Below are 16,559 nucleotides of genomic sequence, written 5' to 3'. Positions count from 1 at the left end.
ATTTGCAAGTAAATTCCAAGAAAACTCAAATGCAGGGATGCATCTGACCCATAGGGTGGAGGCTGCATGGCCAGGGGAATAAAGGGCTCAAGGAGTTGGGAGGTATTCAGTAAAGACAGGGAGGGTTCAGCCTGAGCTGTGTGTACACCCATGTGTGGGATTTTTCTTCCCCGTTCTTTCACCGCCCGGCGTTCTTTATTGTCTCTTGCAGGTAGATCACTCATTGCTATAAATTTTCTTATCTCCAGTGCTTTTCCAATTATGGATAACAACAGGAAAGCAGTCATTGGTTTCTTAAAGGTCATCAAGATATAGGGCCCGATTGGGAAGGGGATGACTTATGGAGTTAGCTTGTGTAAATCTGGGGAAGTTTTATGCGCGAGTCAGGCACAAAATGTAAGTGAGATTCATAAAAAATAGAGATTTACACTGGCTTCAGTTAGCGGAAATCAGAATGGTTATGAAAATTTGCCATTCTCTCTGTGCCTGTGTATGCACAGGGTAAGGTTTAAATGTGTTTTTCGAGTGCCCGTGGTGCTGGGGAAGGGCAGCCCTGCCCCCCTGGGCAAAGGACCACTGCCTGGCCAGAGGATGCTCAGGGTGCAGGGAAGTGGTAAATAGGAGCTTCTCCCACACCTTACCCTTCCAGTCATCTAGAGGTGACCTCCTCCACGCATGAGAGGGCAGTTCAGTCTTGTCTGAGTGCTGGCAGCATCCTGGGAAGGTGATGGCTGGGACAGAGCCACTTCCCAGGTAACATCGGGATTACTGCTGCTGTCTCTCTTTGCACCCCCAAAGTCACTGCAGATCTGTGGGGCTTCAGTCATTGAATTAGTCAGGTTTGCATGGACACATCAACCTGCCCAGGTCACAACTGTAGACTCCTGGTTTTACATCAGGAGCCAGTGACTGGAGAATGTTGGAGAGCAGTGAAGGCTGCAAGCACTGGGGGCTGTGAGCAGGGGAGACACTTTAATCCTGAGCTGTGGTAGAGGCAGCAATTACATTCCAAAGGGCTGTGTGCCCTACCCATGTACTGGAAGTGCCCATCACCCCTGTAGTGTGGCCATTGCTGCTGCCAGGGACAGAAGGTGTCAGCCTGTTTCCCATTGCTGTAGCAGGGGCCTCTGTGTATACACAGCACAGGGAGCTGGGCCTGGCTCTGTCCTGAGTGGTGCAGCCCATGAGAACAAGAGTGAAATTTGTCTCTCCCATTTTATGTCCTGACCTGTCTTGTGGCATCCCTGGCCATCAGGTTCTCCTGCTGCCCTGTGCTGCTGACCTACCTCTTCTTGGCTTTTCTTCTAGTTGCAGGAATTCAAAGGAGGCCAAAATATTAACACTGTTATAGATGACCCCATGCATATCTTGGATTTCCAGTCTGTAAAATTGTGTGGTTGGTGCAAAATGTAATGAGTAATAGGCAGTGGTTCAAGGAAGAAGGGGAAGAACTGCTGACAAGTAGTCCCTTTCAGGCTCTTAGCTGAGGCACTGAAGTTATGAGTCTCATCATCTCAGCTACTGCAGAGTCAGAGGGGAGAGAGGAAGGTGTGCCTAAGAACAACTCATCCTGTCTGGAGACCTGGATGACTGTCTGGAGACTTGGATGTCTGTCTGGAGATGTTTCTTGCTCTGTTCCCATGGAGGCATCCACAGGAATGTGGTCCCACCAATATCAAAATACATGGAAGGAACTCAGACTGCAAGGGTGAGTGAAGGGGTGAAGGTACCAGCAGAGCAGGGCGTGGGCACACACGGCCTTCCTTGTGAGGCTCTGAGGTCTGCAAGGCAGACCAAGTTTAACCATAGCATGTGAGATAAAGACAAGGTGGAAACATTGGCTTGCTTGTGTCTTTTCCAGACATTCAGTTTCCCTGTTTTCAAGAAAAATGCCATGTAGACACAGTTTCCAATGCAGCTGACATGGCCAATGGCCTGGAGCATGGCAAGGAGCCAGAGGCATGGGCACGTCTGACTGTGTGGCCTCTTGGTACCCAAATGTGCTGTACAACACAGCAGATCTATCTGCCCTCTAAACCTGCCCCAAAACCCAGGGACTCAGAGTCAGTACAGAGGTGTCTGGCAGCAAAAAAGGTGTTGGGAGCTGCCATGAGCCACTTAACCTCCTGACTAATGCACGAAGTCGTTTCTGTCACAGCTGTCTGAACAATACATTGGCCAATTAAGTTAATTCAATCAAATCCCTTGTATCCAGCAGAAAGGGCAGAGCAAATCCAGGTGAGGAAGAGAGAACAGAGCCAAAATTCCCCTTTATGTCACATAAAAGCAGAACAAAGGGAGTGAGTGTGTATAAATATTTAGGAATAATTGCACTGCAGAGCCACAGTGTAATTGCCAACTTGGAAGCCAGTTCCTGGGATGTGTCCTCCCCTCCTGTGAAGTGATGGAGTGATTTGGGGAACCATGAGGTGCTCTGTTAAGGGCTTCACTCCCACTTCACTGGTTCAAACACAAAAAGGATGCTCTGGAAGTTTGTTGGCCCAGCAGAGGCTCCACTCACCCTGCGCTCAAGGATGTGATGCCATTCCCTACTTGCTTGCTGTCCAAAGCAAATGCACGTGGAAATGCCAGTGCCCATCTCCAACTTGGAGGGCAGAGGGGTGGTCGTGAACAGGGGTGGCCATCAGCACTCCTGAGTTCCTGCATATTGCAGTGTTGGAGCCTCCTCTACGTGCTGAGAGACTCCCCAAGTACCTCCAGGTTTGCTTGTAAAATACTGTGTGTTTTCAGACCGGACATAAACATTCCAGGGGACGGGCAGGGTGTAGAGTCCAGGTGGTGTAGCACACATTGCAACAACCACTGACAGATGCAGACACCAAAAGGAGTTCCAAAAGGAAGGATGAAGGCCCGTGGCAAGACTGAAATGTGTAGAATCCAGAGCTGTGCCTGATCCAAAGGGAATGTTCAATGCATGTGCTGCAGCCACTCCTTTGGAAGCAGGATACAGTCATAGTCTGCTACGATGGGCCAAATGAAACTCTTCTTCCTTGACCTGTTCAACCCTGCTGGGGTGGCCCAAGGTCTGCCTAAATGAGGATGTGATACAGTCCAGCAGTAGGAAAGGTCAGTCAATCAGGGGGTTGCCTGTCACTGGTGCAACTATGATTAAATTGGGCTTTGCCAGGTTGTGTTGCAATTTGGCTCTCTGCCTATCTGTCTTGCCATGTTAAATATATCCATAGCCACGTGGAGGTCATGGTCAAACCCAGGAGATTCCCACCTCATGCAAATTAACCTCCTTATGCCCCAGTCTCATAAGAGTTTGTAAGAATGCAAGATTGCATTATCCCCGCTTCGTTTCTGCAGCATCCTGGCAGTGTCTCTCCCCTCCAGGGACAAGGAGAAGGGAGAGAAAAATTGTCAGCTCTTTTTTTTTTTTTTTTTTTGCCTTTTCCCCTCCTTTTGGGCCTTGTTGGCAGGACAAAGAATGGCAGCTGAGGGAAGATGCCTGTTTCCAGATTGACACCCAGTGAATGGGGCCACTGGTAATCACTGCCAACGAGCATTTATCACCTCCCCAGATTATAATGTGGGGAGCAGGTGTCTGACCTGCAATGACAAAAACACAGAGTGGTGGCAGGAAGGAAGGAAATAGATAAGATGTCATTTTTCAGCACAATTTTTCTCTCTTTAATGTTCTCCTAGATTATGAGAAACAATCATGGGATGGGGGACGCCGATGTTTTATGGTGTCAGGAGGGTTTAAGGTTTTAGGTGCAAAAAAAAAAAAAGTGATGTTGGATCTAGTATATTATGGGGTATTTATAGGACACACTAAGTTGGTTTTTTTTCAATTTATTTACTTGAGTCAAGAAAGATAAATGGGATTCCATATCCAAGTACTTGTATCCAAAGGAAATTAAAAGAAACACAGTTCTCTTGAACTTGGCCTCCACTTAGGGCAGAAAAGTGACAGAGAAATGACCCTTCTTAGATTAAAGAACTGCTCATGCCTCAAAGGAGGTGGTAGAAATTAGTTTGTAAAAATCTTTCCTCCTCATATTACACATTTTCTGCTTTTCTTCATCTGTACTTTAAAAGATACAAAAATCCACCAAATTTGCTGTGCTCTCTTCCACCACCATTTCTAAACACGCTCTTCTGTGTGACCCATGAATGCTGCTTTAATGCTGACTTCACTCTCCCATCACTGAACATATTTCAAGATGGAAAATGGTTTTAACTTTCCTGATGCGCAGTTTTGGGTTTAAAACCTCATCTCTCATTTTAATAATAGTAATAATCCTTTTCTGAGCTGCTTTCGTGTTTTCCGTCTGAAGAGCTGGCAAATGTCCTACACATTTAAGCATCACAACATCCTAAGGGGCAGTGAGTGCAAGCTGCCAGGATTCAGATCCAGCTCAGTGCACAAATCAGAGCTGTTTGTATTTGAAACCTTGTTCTGGAGCAATTATTGCAATGTACTGATGGGAAAGGGGGAACTGAGGGGCAACAGGATCTTGCAGGTCACACATTGAATATAGTCTGGTGAATCACAGAATTGTTAAGGCTGGACGAGACCTTTAAGATCATCAAGTCCAACAGTCAACCCAGTAACACCACCGTGTTCACCACTAAACTGTGTCCTCCAGTGCCATAGCCACACAGTTTTTGAACACTTTCAGGAATGGTGACTCCACCACTTCTCTGTGCAGTCCATTCAAATGCTTTACAACCAATTTCTGTGAAAAAAACCAAACAAATAAACAACAAAATCCGTGGAAAAGATGAAGGAGAAACCCATCTCTGTATCTCTGGGCTCTTGAGCAAGGAGAGCTGGTTGCAGGCAGGGAGAGCTGGTTGCAGGCAGGGAGAGCTGGTTGCAGGCAGAGAGCTGGCAGCTTCTCTCTGCCTGTGAGAAAGGCTCACTGGAGACGCTGCAGAGACCTCAACCTTCGTGTTGTCTCCATCTGCACATGAGTTAGTTCAGGGCTCTCTGGGAGAATTTTGGAGCAGTTGTTGCTGCTGTTGAGCACTGAGAGAAAAGCTTCTGCGAGAAGCGATTTCCTCCTCTGTGGTTGATTTGATTGAGATTGATTAGCGTTAACTAATTCTAGGGATAATTTGGAGCCAGAGGCTGCACAACACGTATGATGGGCCTCTCTATTCTCTTTGTTAAATGGGAATAAACCACATTTTCTTTCGCTGCTTATTTCCAAGCAGTGAGGTCTCTGTGCACCCATTACACACCTTGTGTCTTGCTCTTCCCATGACGATTGCTGTGTCTGAGATCAGTGCCAAGACCCCCATTAAAGAATAACCCCACACTTGCCAGCACTGCTCCATGCACCCTCTCCATGCAGAGGAAAAGCCCGTGTGGGATGACATGGGGAAGAGAGTTTGCACCTGAGGGGGAGGAAGGAAAGAATGGTGTCTCAGAGACAAGCACCACAAGCTTGCCGTGTACAACACACAAGGGCAAAGAATTCTGTAAAGGAGAGGGGAGGCAGGGGACAGAAAGGAGAGGTGAATGTGGAAGAGAAACCCTGCATGGGAGGTTGTCTCTGACTGCACCCAGAGATGTTCTCTCTCTCCTGTAAGCAGGAGCATCCGTGTCCATCAGCACAGGCTGTCTGGCAGCAGTTGGTGCTCGTTGCACTGTGTCACACACTGGTGTACCACGAGATCACAAGGTGGTCTCTGCAAGTTCAGATCAGCCTCCAAAGCGGATCTCCATATCCTTGAAAGTCAAGCCATCAGAAATGACAGGAGTGAAGAAGAATTTACAAGCCCACCTCTTCTTGTCCTTGATAGGGTGTTCTTTGATGGAAATGCCGTGGGACAGAGGCTTTTCCTATTGTTCCACCAAAACTAAACAAAAACAAGGATAAAATTTTGGAGGTGGTGGTAATGACATTCAGGGGGCTGATTGTCTCTATCAGTAACAACCTTCTGGCTAGTAATCTGAAATGAAATAATAATTTGAAAGGGAAGATAATTGAATTAAAAAGGCAACCAAACTGGAGGAATAAGACTTTTGATGAAGAAGGGTAGCTGGGGAAAAAGTAGAGGAGGTGGCAGGGAAAAGAAGCGCATCTCTTTAAATTGTCAATCTCTCAGGGCAAGGTTGCTGCAGACATAATGAGTGTCCTAGTGAATTATCTCCCACTTTTATTGTCTGTTGCTACCATGGAAAGATGGGGAGGTGGGGAAACTAACTTTTTTTTTTTTTTTTTGAATTTGGACAGACTTAAAGAAGTGGCATCAAATTTGAAGGGCACCCAATCAATCTGTTGTCCTAGCTGCATGAAATTGTATTTCCTTGCCACTTCATATCTTATTTGCAGCAGCTGGGCTGTAAGTCATTGGTGATAACATTCTTTATTATGCAGCCGTGTTTATGAACTGTGCCTGGAAAGAGATGATAGAAATATGCAGCAATATGCAAAGGGGGGGATGCTGGGGGGAGGGGGAATAAATGCTTGTTGCTAGGGCAACCGTGGGGCTATTTTGGGCATCAAATTTTGCAGATGATGAAAAGCATTTTCATGTGATGGTTGGTCTCTCCGGGAAGAGAAGGGGAGAGAGGGCACACAATAAACCAGGAAGATAATATTCAAGAAGGCAGTCATTTAATTTTTTCATATATAAATACATATATAGTTTCAGCTGTACTGAAAATGCATTAAAACCAAAGGAGTCGGTTCCTCTTAGCTGGGGGGAAGGAGAGATGTTTTAAATAACTAAATGGGAGATGGCATGCTGGTAATTTGGGAGGCTTTCCTATCACCCTTGGCACAGTGTAAATCAAGCCAGTGCTCTCAGAAAGCACCACATGAGTCATGCTGTTGTCTGTAGTCACCCCTGCTTGTACCTGGTCCCTCTGACCATAGGCAACTAACAGCTCTTTCCCCCAAAAGCTGCATCCATCTCTATCCCAGTAGTAATTGAGCCAATTAACTCACAACTCTTTCTGTCACAGGTTAAAAACCACCCAATTTTCAAAGACTGCTCTTGACTCTTGCAAGGATCTAATGATACCAACACTTGATACCCATTAAAATGCTAAATTCATATAAAATGGGACAGTTGCCCTCAGTCAGAGATCCCCAGTGTGGAGGATGCTGCTCCCACCATGCTGACATTGGGGTCACAGAAGGAATGGCTGGATGTCCCCTCCATGCACACAGGCTGTTGGAGAAGATCCTGGGGACTTTCAGGGCTGAGGTTTAGGCACAGAAGCCAGTCTGGACACTAGATTTTCATGCCCTGTCAGTGCTTTGAACCCAAGGTAGTACTGAGGAGTTGTTGGGGCCAAGGCTGCTTTTGGAGAGCAAGCACAAGTTTGCCACCATTTTTCTGTAACCAGAGAGCACAGGTGGATCACAGCAGAAGGGAGAGGGATGAAATCACCAGCATTTATCACAGCTGGGACCAGGACAGATCCTCAGCTGGTGAGGCCTGGATGGGAGGGGAGAGAGTGGCCCCAATCAGGGTTTTATACCTTCACCTGTGGAGCTCTCAGGGCAGTGAGAGGACAGGAGGAGAGGCAGAGTGGTGGTGCTTTGGAACAGCGGAGAAGGACTAGAGTGAAGGTAAGAACTCATCTCTTAGCTTTGGACTCTTTTGAGCATCATGTTTTATGCCCTACGCTGACTGTGTTGCAGTGATGCTTTTCTTAATTTGATCTTAGTGGAATTGCTCCAAGCGAGAACAAGCTTATGAGTGTTGTTTGCAGCCCTTGGAAGATGACTGTTGCTCGAGCCATTCTTAAAATCCTTGGGAACTCTAAATATATTGGCACATTAAGCTGGTTAAAATGAACTGCGCATGTTTACAGCAAGAAATCTATTTCAAATGCAATATAATGTGACTCTCTTATTGCTCTAAAGTTGTGTTTTTAATTAAGTAGTTATCAGCGGCAGTGAGATTCTTCTTGAATAATTAAATCAAGGTAGTTTAGTGAGTAATTGTAAAGTGAATTGCTGAGACCATCAGGCTGCTGTTGAGACAGTCTGTTTTCTTTCAGAAAATTAATTCAAGTGACGCTGGTGTTGCTAAGAAAGTAGTAGCACATTGTGCTGGGTAATGGGCATTTGTCTTGGAATGCTTTGTGTCTCAGAGCTGCTTCTTTCTAATTCTGCCTCCCCAGCTTTTCAGCTGTCTTCTCCAGAAAGAAATGCCGATGACTTTCCACTTTGCATGTTCCCTCTCCCTTAATCCTCTGCCCTGGGTAGTTGAGCACAGAAGGCTGGAAGGGGAGTGGGTGATAATTGAGTTACCAAACAACATAAGCACAGACCTGGTTTTACCAATTCTTGCGTGAATGAAGCAGGACTTTCTGGGCTGAATTTCCCACCTTTCGGCCAAGGCAGAGCCGAGCCAGCCCTCTCTCTTACACTCTGGTATCCAATTCAGAGTTTTTGCTACTTGTATCTTAATCTGGTATTTAAGGTGTCTCACTTGGCATGTAGTAATTCTCTCGCTGTTAGATATTCTGAACACAAACAGCCAACAGATATCTTCCATCGTGTTAAACTTCATTTGCCAGGAGATCAAGGGGAAAACCCCTGTGCAAACCCTTGTGTCTGCCCACGGCAGAGATGTCCATCCACATGCAGAGTGAAGAAAAATAAGTTCACACCGTAGAAACAATTTTTTGGATACACTTTTTAGTTTTTTTTAAAGCCTCCCTCATGTTGTCTTAGCAGCTTTCCTTGCTCTGCTTAAGGAACATGTCCAACAACATAAGCATTACAGAAACTCTGAGGAAGCTGAGCTGACTCTGGAGCAGCTTGTTGATATCTTCAAAGGCAAAATGAAGAATTAAGTGAGGAGAGTTTGGCCACCCTCCTGAAGTTGTCCTCCGGCATCAGCAATCACACAATAATTTAACGGTTGATGTTTTTTTTAGGGTGTTTATTCCGTAACCACAGAGTCCACAAGGACTGAGGGGATACTGATACCTTGTGGAATTACTTCTATGAAGTGGGATTTTTTCCAAAGCACCTCAATAGTTTAGGAGTTCAGCCTTATTGAAAAGCATTCAGGCACCTTTGGCAATCCCATTCATGACTCTCCGTTGTGCTTTACGAGCCTGCAGCCCTCAACGGGGACGTTATTTCATGCTCTAGGTAACAATGCAAAACTCTGTGGTTTTTAGCACCACACTGACTTTTCACCAGGAGAACGATTTACAGAGGTATTGTTGCTGTAGCTGACTCCATTCCCCACGACCTTTCTGGAGCCTTCCCGCTGTCTCCTCTGGCTATTCCAGGATTTTCTAGCAGAGATGGGGCAGCTTTTCTGCAGCTGCAGGCTCTGCTCTGTCGTTACCTGACAGGGGGCTTTCAGGGGAAAAAGGCTCTTTCTGGTTGTGTTTGCAGCTCTAAAATAGAGATATTGGCAGCACAGGGGAGAGGAGGAACCTTTTGGGGCAAACAGAGGCTTCAGAACTGCAGAGCATCCTTAGCTTTTAACAGCTGCTCAAGTTTTGATGAAATGTCAGATTTGAAAAAATCTTAGAAAAATAGTCCCAATTCTTGCTACAGAAGGTGGCAGATAACTCACATTTTTCAGTCTCTCTTTTTTTTTTTTTTTTTTTTAAGAGAAAGTTTAGACAGGAAAATAATGTTTTATTGTATTTTTTAAGGCTTTTTCTGTGTGTTTCCAACCACTTAGTCCCCCAAGAATGGGCTGACTGTCTTTTGCCGTATATCTATATCAGCACTGAGGAACTGGAAACTTTTATTTCATCATTTCTGATCTCTTCTGCATTGGAGTTACCAGAAACTCTTTGTTCCAACAATATTTACACTACACAGCACACAAACAGGTATAAAATTCAGGAACAATATGAATTCAGGCTTTTAATGTATTTTTTCCAGGGCATGGAAAATTCTGCCTGTGACTTTAATACCAAAGATAATCAAGATCTTGGTGACAGTGAGAAGATCAGTCTTTTAGCTTCGTTTATTCCAAGGCTAAATCATATTTCTCAGTGATTGCATTGATGTTTTATGTTTTACAAAAAAAGGTGTGTGCCTCCTGGTTGCCAAAAATTGGTCTTTATCATTGCTGAGATGAAGTATGACTGAGGTAGCCAGACTGGGGTTTTTGATGTGGATCTCAGATGAAAAATGCAGGCTTGGCTTTCTTGAAACTCAGGTTTAAGGTCATGCTTTGTGACAGGATCTTCATGTAGCTTTTTGATGCGATATATGGAAATGGATGTGGGCATCTTGGTCTGATGTTTGCTTCTGGGGGTGTAAATCTTGTCTGTTCTGCACTTGCAGATCTCTGGTAACGCACATGTTTCTGCTCCTTTTTCATAAGGGAGCAAAGAAGTGGCGTTTTATGACACTCTGTGTGGTCTGTTGGTTCTGTCTGCAGTAGGACAAGTATTTAAAAACAAATAAAACCCCCTTGTAAATATTTAAGTGTTCCAGTTTCACTGTTTCTATTCCGTGTAGGATGTGGAAAGGCACATTTTAATCCAAATGTTGACAAAGGTGATGGCTTTGCCATCCAACATTTCAACATAACCATTTTAACTTTTTTTTTTTTTCCTTAAAACAACCTTATTTATAACAGAGGAGTGTAAATGAGAGTAAGAGAGAAAATGCATTTTCATGTGCTAGTTTCTATCACCTTGCTTCTAAATTTGGTTTGCTGATTTGAATCAGCTCTTCCTCCCTGGAAGGCCCTTTAGCTCTTCCTTCAAAATTTGTTTCTACCATGCATTTGTGTTTGACCAGCCTTCAGTTAAAATAGGTTGCATATCAGGGCTTCTTATAGCATCACTGGAAGAGATTTTAGGGGTTTTAAGAAGTTTTTATGTGTGTGTATATGTTCTTGATATATTTATACACATGAAATATGAAATGTATGTGTAAATTATTTAGATATGTGTCTTGTAGTAACCTAAATGTCAGTCCCAAATCTGTCAGCTCCCCATCCTGGCTATTTTGTTCTCACCTTGGAGAGGAACAGCGTGGTTACTCCTTAGCAGATGCTTTTAATTGTTGGTACCAAAGCCCACAGGAGTTCGCTGAAGTTTGGATAAGATATTTTGATTTGATGATAAATGAAGTAGAAAAATCAAACAAGGTATCTGAAGGCTGTCCCTAGGCAACAGCAGCACAGCCAGAGCATCTGGTGTTCCCTACAGCAACAAGATGTTTCAAAAGAAAACGCAGTGAATATCAGAAATCATTACTGAGGGAAGGATCCAGCTCCAGGACTTTGGTTAAAAAAAAACCAAAAAACAAAACACAGATACACAAACCCCCAACCTTGTTTGCTCAGAGATTATTTCCTTTACTCTAGTGACCCCCTGCAGCCAACAGTCTGTGCTGGGTGGGTGATTCTGCTGTTCATTGTCTTTGCTGCCACTGACTGAGCCAAGCCCTCTGTTTGACAGAGTTGCAAAGCAGAAATGGTGGTTTAATGGCTCTCTGTGGAACTTTGGTGTATGGAAAGAGTTAAGGTGAGTCAGTGCTGCTGAAGGACTGTTTTCTTAGAGGCCTTGGAAAGAAAGGTCGTTTATTGAAGCTTTGGCCTCCGTCCTGTGTGTGTGTCAAACTGAGCATCCTTTATTGAGGAGGTTCCCTGTAGGATGTGGCATTTTCACAGGCAGAGTTGTTGCTCCAAGTAGAAAAGTAGCATCACGTCTAAGAGGAGCTTTAGAAGGCAAGAATTACTCTAAGCAATACTTCTCCCTCACCGCCACCATGAGAAAAATCTCAGTCCCCAGGGGCGAAATGGGAGGGTGCCTGCTCTGGGAAGGGAGGGCAGGCATTTAAAGCAAGACACAGCCCTGCAGACTAAGCAAACACCAGCTTTATACCCTTGTGGATACTCAAACCTAATGGATATTGCAGTGTGTGCTTGATTTTTACCGAAGACTTGGCTGCACAGGGCTAGAAGGAGCCTCAAGTGCTGCTATAGCTCCCCTCTCTACTCCAGTGATGGACCAGCTGTGCCTTTCCCTATAATTTCAGCTCTTAATGCCTTGTCCAGGTTCGAGGGGGCACAAACTTTTGCCTTTTAATTTTGAGCCTGAAACAATGGCTGAGCTCTTGGCCTCCCATCAGGGTGAAGGAGGTAACCTTCCTCCTGGTGGTGTCCTCATGAATAATTCCATCGCTCGCCCACTTGATTTCAGGTTTCCCAAAATAACTGACACTTTTCACACTGAGAGCGAGCAATCCTGGGGAAAATAAAATACATTAAAAAGCCTCACTGCCTTGAGAGAGCCCTGAGCGAGCTGGTGATTTAAAAAAAAAAAAAATAGGCAGAAGAGGTTCTGTAGGAAATTTTGAGAGTTGGTGGGAAAAACACCATATCCCTCCATCCTCCCATTTGCAGGAAATGTCTGCCTTGGTTGCTTCCTTTGGGATGTGACTGTCTTCTGTCTGTGAATCCCCATTTATGGGAGCTGGATCCCTGGGAAGATGGGGAGGGATGACATGGGTGATACAGCACAGCTTGATTTGCCGTGGGGATCCATCCTGCCTGCCTGAGCAGCCTTTCCCCTTCAGACAATTCAGAATTCCCTTTCTGAGTGTGACTCCCCTCTTCAGATGTGCCTTACAATGTCTCTCCACTGGATACCCACTGAATGCCTAATTTTTAACCACTCTGTCTGTCAGATCCACAAAAGCTGTTACTGGAGGTGTTTGCATAAAAGAGCTCCACTGTAGGTATCTGAGAGCAGCTGGCAATGCTCTAGACAGTCTCCAGCAGTGCTGATCCAGGCAGGATGCTTTAGTCTCCCTGGCTTAATGGCTACGTGTGGTTCCTTAATGTGCCCTCCCCCTCAATTGCCTCCCAAATTAGCATGCAGAATGTGTCCAGCCTTGGAAAGAAAAGAAGTTTGGAGCCTCTTGCATTCAAACAAGACAGGTTGTGGTATTATTGCAAATAGAATGCAAACCTGACATAGGGACACCAGAGGAGAGTGATCAGCCTTGGGCTCTGGCAGCACAGGCTGGGGCATGTGGGGAACGTGGTGGCTTTGCCTTGGACAAAGGAACGAAACGAATGGGTGAGAACAGCACACATATCTGATAAGGGCATGGAAAGAAAGGGGGAAAGATAGGTGGTGTGAGAGGGGCGAAATCTTAGGGATAGGCGGTATGAATCAGAAGAACGAACAGGGGAATCTAGGGGTGTGCGACAAAACACCGAGGCAACGATGGTTACTTGCAGGGCCACGTTGCAGACCAGCAGCCAAAAGAGGCTCTTTGACCTGAATCTACTCCTGAGGTGAAGTGTGTTCACAAGGGTTTTGTCTTGTCTGCACCCCCAATAACAGCCTTCAGAGGTGGTTTAACCAGCTGGGCAGTGCTAGTGTGGAGCAGGACTCCTGTCATACACCAGTGGTGGAAAAAGGGAGGGCACCTGGGGACGTGGTTCAGTGATGGACTGTGCAGTGCTGGGTTAACAATTGGACCTGAAGGTCTTAGAGGTCTTTTCCAGCCAAAATAATTCTTTGTGCAGTTGGTTGCTGCAGCTGGACACAGCACAGTGGAGCTCAAAACATTGGATTGACTTGTGTGGGTGACAAAATCAATACTGTTCAATGGCCACTGCCATCGAAAAAACCTAATGGCTTTCAGAGTCAATGAGGCTCCCTGAGAGACCTGACCACAGCTGAGGTCCTTCACTTCTGATCCTTCATGTCTGGGTTAAAGCAGACCAAGAGAGATGAGTCTCCCAAGTAACTGTCACCCCTTTGTGGGAGAGACAGTCTGTGTGTGCTGCTCCAGCCCCCACTGGGTATCTTTGGTAGCTGGTGTGTTTCCCAATTATGTGAGTGTTTAAGGAGCTGGATAATTTCTCCATCCAAGTTTTCTGCATGGTTAATGGCCAGATTAGAAGTTAGTAGCACTTGTGGCATTTGATGTTTGTATTTTCTTCTCAACATTCTGCTTTTTCCTGCTGTCCTTCACCTCCTCCTGCCCTTCAGTGCTGTGCTTTTAAGTCTGAAATCAATTGGGCTTTAAGTTAAGGACAATCTATAACAAGCAAGAACAGATATCACAAAGGAGAGAGTGCATCAGACAGGAGAGCCCCAACCTGCTGTTGACATCTTCACCCTGTGATCTACCTCTGTCTCACTCTTGGTCTGCTGTGCTGTCTTGGGTTGTTTGCCAGTTCCACAACTGCTTTGTGTTAAACACAAACTGCTCTTCAAGAATTTGACTGAAATCACAGGTATTTAGAGGTGTTGGTGCCCTCAGGAGCTGGGGTGGCAGGGCAGGAGCTGTGTTTCCCCGGGAATGCAAGTGTGCACAGCGTTTAATCCACTGTGTTTTCTTGCTTTGGCAACCTCTGTTACCGGAAGCTTCAAGATGAGATGGGATAATGATAATAACAGAGGAAAAATGCTAAGGGACGATTTGCCTTAATGAGTGCAGATACCTGGGGAAGCAGGTACTGTTTTGGTGCTGTGGCTTAGTGAAGACGAGCCACATAACCGGCTGTTAGTGCTCACAGGGCTGGTGGTGTGCTCGGAGGTGCAAATAACTGATTCCAAAGTTGATGTAATCAAAGAATAAAAGAAAATTGGATGTTAGAGGTTAAGCTGTTGTAAATTAAAGCGGCTCCGCTGAGCTCATTGCAGTTGTTCTGGGTTTTTGCAAATGTAAGCGAGAGGAGTCGACTCTGTTTTTCCAGCAGTGATTGGCTGGAAAATGCCATTTTCTGGTACGGGAGTAAAAGTGAGTGGGGCAACTTGGTCTTCGTTAAACAGAATATTTCCTGTTAGGGTCTTTCTCTGTGTACTGTAAGGCAGACAGACCTGTTGTCCTCTTACAAGCTGCAAATTACACAGGCAAATGTAATTACCCATTCTCTTTGTTATTAGTGTGCAGCCAGGAAGCTTCAAGCAATCGTCCCTTTCTTGGTATTTCAAAGCTTACTCGGAAGATGCATCCTTGATATTGAACACAATGAGATGTCCTTTTTTTTTTTTAAATTCAATTAAACATTTGCCTACTGTGACTCTTTATTCACTGCAAATTGTCTCTGTAAATAATCTTCATCAAAAGTCAGAACCAATCCCCATTAGTTGTTTAGATTAATTAATGAGTCCCCCTGGAGCCACCCAAATGAATTCAATTTAAACGTCAACAACTTGGCTATGGAGTTTCCCAGGTTGGCATTAAGACAATATTAAACCTGCAATAAGTCACATTTAAAATGTTAATTCAAAGAAGCTCTCCATTTAGAGCATTTAATTAAATCCTTAAATAAACTGCATGGGCTCAATACCAGATGGTTCTGCATTTTCATTGCAGCAGAGAGCCTTGAAGTCATTGAGGGAAGTAATATTGGAGGCATGGTGAAGATAACCAGGATATATAGTGTAATAAAATCTAATCTTGTTTCCAGCAGGGAGATTCAGTGTATGTACACAACCTAGGCTAAAATTGTAAGTTAATTACATTAACCCCAGTGTACTCTGGTATCTGAGCAGCCAGAGATGAAATTAGTCTTTTTCCTATCATAAGATTCTTTTCAACTTCACTATATTAATTTTTAGCCAAATACTTACTCATAAGGAAAATTGAAGTTAATGTAACCAAAGACAAAGTAATGCAGTCTTAATATTCTGAAGGGATTACGGAGGGCCGTGAAAATACACTTTGCAAATGTCACTCACTTTGAATGGATTTGTGGTGGGAAGGTGGGGGAAAAAGAATTATGGCTGTGATCTGCACCATGCTGGGGTTTAATAAAAGTCGTGATTTAAGAAATTCGGGCCTCAGGAAAAAAAAAAAAAGGCTAAAAAAAGAGGAAAAAACAATAAATACCTCTGTACGAAGGCCGAATTTCCTTCCTAAGATGTAGTGAGTCTCCTGCTCTGTCAGATGACAGGGGTATGAGATCCTTGAAATCAAGTTGAAAATCTGGAAGATGATTTAGGTTAGGATACACCATTCAAATATTTTTATGTGTGGGGATTTTTTTGGTCCTTGTTGCAAGAAACATCCTGTTTATACCACACGTTTGCATGGTCAAAGCTCTTGCAGCAAGCAAAGACAAAAGACCATTTTCTCTTGGTAAAAATGAAAATTACATTGGGAAGATAAAATGGGGATTTTTTTTCTCTTTGTGTGCTTGTTTCTTTTAAAAGTTGTTTCTGTGATCAGAGTCTTCGGGTGGCAGCGTCCTGATGCCACTGGTTCAAAAGGTGTCCTCCAGACAGAAGTCCTCCCTGTAAAAACCTGACACTTTCCCAGTGCTGGCTGCCTTCTCTCTGGGTGTTTGATGCAGCCTCCTTGAGCAGCAGATCAACCCTCTTAACTCAAGGACTGAAAGTCACCACGAGAAAATTTAGTCTGTTCCCTCCCTGAGAGCTGTAAACTAGGGGTGTTATTAATGCAGCTTGGCAAAGGGAATAACTTTTTCTTTTAATATTCAAGAAACTGTAATTCAGTTTCCAAAAATACGGGTTCCCTTCTGTTGGGTAATAAAATGCATCAGGGAGAAGAAATGACTTTGCCATCGTGGCAGGACAGATTTGCACTGTTTGGGCTTTGCTGGGACACTGGTGGGAGCCCAGGTAGGGAACTTGGGCCACAGCA

Source organism: Pipra filicauda, unplaced genomic scaffold (assembly GCF_003945595.2).
Source record: "Pipra filicauda isolate LSUMZ 115617 unplaced genomic scaffold, ASM394559v2 scaffold80_size11013439_pilon, whole genome shotgun sequence".
In the NCBI taxonomy this organism is placed as follows: domain Eukaryota; kingdom Metazoa; phylum Chordata; class Aves; order Passeriformes; family Pipridae; genus Pipra; species Pipra filicauda.
The sequence above is the reverse complement of the archived record's forward strand: the minus strand, read 5'-3'. Positions refer to the sequence as shown.